Below are 5561 nucleotides of genomic sequence, written 5' to 3'. Positions count from 1 at the left end.
TCTTGTATTTCCTAGAAGCGATATGATCCCACTGCAGACACAAATGGACGCCCAAGCATGCAGCTGGAACCTTCTCATGTGAATAACAAACAGGCGCATGCATTGGCGGAGTCACAGAATCCAAGATGGCAGCATGTTAGGTTGTATGTGAGTTGTGAGTTTGTCTCTCTGTCTGTGTTCATTTTTTGCGCTATTTTGTTTCTGCTACTCATTGAGCACACTGGATTTAAGGATATTATCATTCATCATATGAAATGAATGCGGACTACCTGGACTCTGAAGGGCTAGAACAGGGGTTTTCAAAGTGTGAGAGAGTGAGCCCCCCCTCAGAGAAAAAATTTCAGCTGAGCCCCCCCCCCCCCAAACATTTTTTTCTAAAGACCTGTGTTTTGAAAGCTATCTTAATTATTTTACACATTTTAAACATCTCTGATCATAATTTTAAAACATTTGAAACATATTTTTTAAACATTTGAAACATATTTTTTAAACATTTTAAACATATTTCTGAAACAATAAAACATCTTTGTGTGTTTTTAAACACATTTCTTAACACAATTTAACCTTTTTTAAATACATTTGAACATCTTAATCGGTGTAAACTGCCAGTTTGCACAGATTCATTCAGGGTCCCCGACTCTGAATTTTCAGAGTCGAATCAGATCTGCTTTTTCAGTCCAGAGATTCGATTATTCGGCGGGGTTTGTTTACCGGCGTTGCTATGGTGACCTAAATTATTATAAGCAACTGAAAACGATGCCGGTTTGAAACTAAAACTGTGATTCTGAAAAAAGTATTAATGCTATCAAAATTCCGTTTCGATAGTATTGAAGATACAAGTGTGTAGATTTGTTCAATAGTTTGAACGATGGTAAACGGTTGAAAAATGTCTAGAAGTAGGTGTATCAGAATGGGCTGACGTCTTCAATGAAAATTGCTGAAAACAAAGCGGTACAAAACTAAAACTGTGATTCTGAAGAAGTTTTAAATGATATCGAAATTCTGTTTAGATATTATTGAAGATACAAGTGTGTAGATTTGTTAAATGGTTTGCACGAAGATAAACGGTTGAAAATCGATTTAGTTAGGTTACTTCTACAGTTGAAGTACGATTGATGATTTGAATCATCGACTTTCAGGTTTTTCTTCGGGTTTATTTTTTTCTCACGTCGCGCCCCCCCTGAAGAACTCTGGCGCCCCCCAGGGGGGGCGCGCCCCACAGTTTGAAAATCACTGGGCTAGAACAAAGGCAGCAGTAGCAGCCTTGCTAACTCCCAAGGCCTCAGCAGCAGCAGCAGTAGCAGCCTAGCTAACACCTAAAGGCCCCAGCAGCAGCAGCAGTAGCAGCCTTGCTAACACCTCAAGGCCCCAGCAGCAGCAGCCTTGCTAACATCTCAAGGCCCCAGCAACAGCAGCCTTGCTAACATCTCAAGGCCCCAGCAGCAGCAGCCCTGCTAACATCTCAAGGCCCCAGCAGCAGCAGCTAGCATAGTAAACTCAGTAATTTAAAGACAATGGCATTTTTCTTAATTTTAGTATGTTTGTTGACATTTTGGGACCTGACTCCAAGGAATTGCCCCTTGGTGAGTACCACTAGCTATGTGTCGAGCATGCAAGACACTAACTATAGTGGCACTAATGCTAATGTTGCCGGGCATTTTCAGCAACCACAGTCTGATTTGTTTTGGGCCTCAAACCTGTGGTCGGACCCACCTAGGGACTTACCTAAACTTCTACGTTTTTTTACTTGATATAATCCTACTCTTTCCCTTAAGGAAAGGCATTGCCTGGCTTTAACACATGAAAAAACTGCTTCAAAATGTAATGTGAGACGAGGAGTGATGATTGCGCTACTCTTACTTCTGTCTGGAGATGTGCAATCAAACCCTGGTCCTGAATTGCAATGTATCCAGACTCCCGCTGATTTAAATGTAATGTCTGGTCTCAAATGTATTCATCTTAATGTGCGCAGCTTAGTACCAAAGATGGACATGGTCAGAATTTGGGTTAAATCAACAGATGCAGACATTGTGGTCATCTCAGAAACTTGGCTGACAAAATCTATTACAAATGAAGACATTAGCATACTCGGATACAATGTTTATGTAGTGATAGGCCCAAGAAAGGCGGTGGTGTAGCCATTTTCGTTAAATCAAGATTTGATGCTTCAATTGTTCTGTCTGAGTCTATCTCTAAGCAATTTGAATTTTTGGCATTGAAGGTGGAAATAGCAAAGTCCCTCTCTATGACTGTTGTCGGGTGCTATAGGCTTCCATCTGCCACAAAGGAGGCATTATCGTCATTGCAGCATCTTTTGTCCAAATTATATTATAATGAGCTTTTAATGGCTGGAGATCTGAATTGGGATTGGCTAAATGCAGTTTCGGATGAATTTAAATCTTTCTGTGACTCTATTAATCTTATCCAGCTGGTCAACCTACCTACAAGGCCAAATCTTAAAAATTCTGAAAAGTCCACTTTGATTGATCTAATTCTCACAAATGTTCCTCATAAATTCTTATCCTTGGGAGTTTTCTGCAATGATTTGAGTGATCATTGTGTTGTTGCTACTTGCAGGGACACAAAAATCCCCAAACGTAAACCACGCATTATTTTCAAGAGGAATTTAAAAATATTTAATGAACAGGCTTTTCATCATGATTTGTCTTTGGTAAATTGGGGACACATAGGTCTTTTGGCGGACGTGGAGTTAGCTTGGACATTCTTTACGGAACACTTTGTGAAAATTGTAAATAAACATGCCCCCATCGGGAAATTCAGGGTTAAGGGACGAGATAATCCCTGGTTTTCCCCAGAGTTGTCAGATACCATCCATCGACGTAATGTGGCATGGGCCAAAGCCAGAAAAAGTGACTTGGCCTCTGACTGGTCTATTTTCAGGCAACTAAGGAACAAATGCACTACTGTTATTAAAAAGGCTAAATCTGAATATTATTTATCTGTCACAACTGAGAACCTTAATAATCCACAGAAATTTTGGAAAGTAATTAAATCTATATCTGTAAGTAAAAGTCCTCCGGCTCTTCCGATATTTGTTCTAAAAGACTCGGTCCCAGTCTATGATAGAACTGAGGTTCTAAATTGTTTTAACAATCATTTTGTATCATCTGGTTCTTTATTTGAATCTATGGGAGCTGCCCCTGTGTCTCCCTGCACAGAAGCTCCAAGGTTTTCAGGAGAACCCTTTAATTTCTTACCTTTTACTGTGCAGCAAGTGCATCAAGCCCTCAAAACGTTGGATAGCAGAAAATCCCCTGGACCTGATGCAATAGAGCCCTACTTTTTAAAAATAGCAGCTGGTTTTGTAGCACAGCCTCTTAAAATCCTTTTTAATCTCTCAATTGAAAGCAAAAAAATTCCATCTGTTTGGAAGTCAGCTTTTGTTACCCCCTTATTAAAAGGAGGTGATCCAGCAGCTTTAACCAATTACAGGCCAATATCAAATCTGTGTGCCTTGTCAAAAATTCTTGAATCTCTTGTGTGTTATCAGTTAAAAGAGTTTCTAACATTCAATGATCTTCTCTCAAAACTGCAATCAGGCTTCAGGAGAAAACACAGTACCATCACTGCAGCTACAAAAGTGATCAATGATATATTAGTTGCTCTTGATAAGAAGCAGCACTGTGCCTCACTTTTTATTGATTTGTCAAAGGCTTTTGACACTGTGGACCATGCTGTTTTAAAGCATAGGCTTTTTTGCTTGGGTTTGTCAAATCATGTAGTTTCCTGGTTCACAGATTATTTGAGTGACAGGACTCAGTGTATTAAATATGATGGTCTGTGTTCTGAATTTGTGAGTGATCACAAGGGCGTGCCACAGGGTTCAATATTAGGACCCCTCTTGTTCATTATGTACATTAATGATTTGGGAAAAAACGTGTCAGATGCTAAAATGCCTTTTTATGCAGATGACACAATTATTTACTGTTTTGGATCAACTCCTGCTAGAGCAGTTGAATCTCTGCAGAAAGCTTTTGATGTAGTCCAGCACACACTCCTGCAACTAAAATAGTCCTCAACACTGAAAAAACTAAACAAGTTTTGTTTTCAAACTCTGAGAAAATACCTCAAACTGTCCCCACAGTGTCCACTCTTGAGGGAAATGTCATAGAGGTGGTTCATATCTATAAATATCTTGGTGTCTTGATTGATGATTCCCTTTCTTTCAAACACCACATTGACAATCTTGTGAAGAAATTGAAACTTAAATTGGGCTTCTTCTTCAGGCACAAATTTTGTTTCTCTTTTGAGGTGAAAAAGTGGCATGTCACTGCAACATTTTTATCCAGTTTAGATTATGGAGATTTGATTTATATGAATGCCTCAGCTAAATGTCTATGTAAGATTGATGCTGTTTACCATGCTTCTCTGAGGTTTATTACTAACTGTAGAGCCCTGACCCATCACTGTGAATTGTATTCTCGAGTGGGTTGGCCCTCTTTGTCCACCAGGAGGCTGGGACATTGGTGCACTTTTATTTATAAGGCCATGCTTCGGCTACTGCCATCATATATTTGTAATTTAATCACACAGAAAAGTGTTGCTTCTTACAGTCTGCGTTCAAACAATCAGATGCTTCTGTCAGTTCCATTTGCCCGCACTGAATTAGGAAAAAGGGCATTCGTCCATTCTGCTCCCACCACATGCAACTGGCTGCAAAAAGATTTTAAATTAACCGAAATGATTTCTTTGAATGCTTTTAAATCTAAGATGAGAGCATTTCAGACCACTTCTTTTTCTTGTAGATGTTTTTTATGAATTTTAATTTACTTGTAACTGTTTTTTATCATTTTAATTTCTGTCTATATGTTGTGAGTGTAATACTGTGAGTGTATATATGTTATTTGTTGCTGCCTCTTGGCCAGGACTCCCTCGAAAAATAGGTTTTTAATCTCAATGGGACTTTCCTGGTTAAATAAAGGTCAAATAAAAATAAATAAAAACAGGAATTGACTCATCTGCCGAGAAATGAAAACACGCAAATAAGAAACTAGTTCCGTTTAGCATAACAAACAGCATGTCATGCCAGTTCCATTCATTGGTATCAGAATCCGATACTTCTGTGAATGCCTCCACTTTCTTCCTCATACCTTCACTATGACTTCTCCATTACATTAGTCATTGTACGCAGAACTCGAATCAATAATATATTTTTATATTATATATGCAGTGGCGGAGATGGGTCAGGTTGAGACCAGAGATTATTTTGGGGTGGCACATAAATCTAAAGCTGATATAAGGCATCTTGAAATGGAGGGAATATTTAAGGCATGTATACGCTGTAACTCTACATCCTAATATTAATTCAGACAGTGGTGTAATTGTCAAATACACTATCTTGCAGTTACTTATGAGTTAATATTTATATATATATACAAAAACATCATCAAGAAGAATTTCATTTCTGACCCATTTTAACTCACATTTCTAAAGGAGTGTATTGATTTAACTCAGATTCTAAAGTAAAATCTGCATGTTAGTCTCAGCTTTTCAGGTCTGTTTCAAAAAACCCACCAACTCGATCTTTTGATCTAACGCTG

The sequence above is a fragment of the Gadus morhua genome, chromosome 14, assembly GCF_902167405.1.
Source record: "Gadus morhua chromosome 14, gadMor3.0, whole genome shotgun sequence".
NCBI classification, from domain to species: Eukaryota; Metazoa; Chordata; class Actinopteri; order Gadiformes; family Gadidae; genus Gadus; species Gadus morhua.
The sequence above is the reverse complement of the archived record's forward strand: the minus strand, read 5'-3'. Positions refer to the sequence as shown.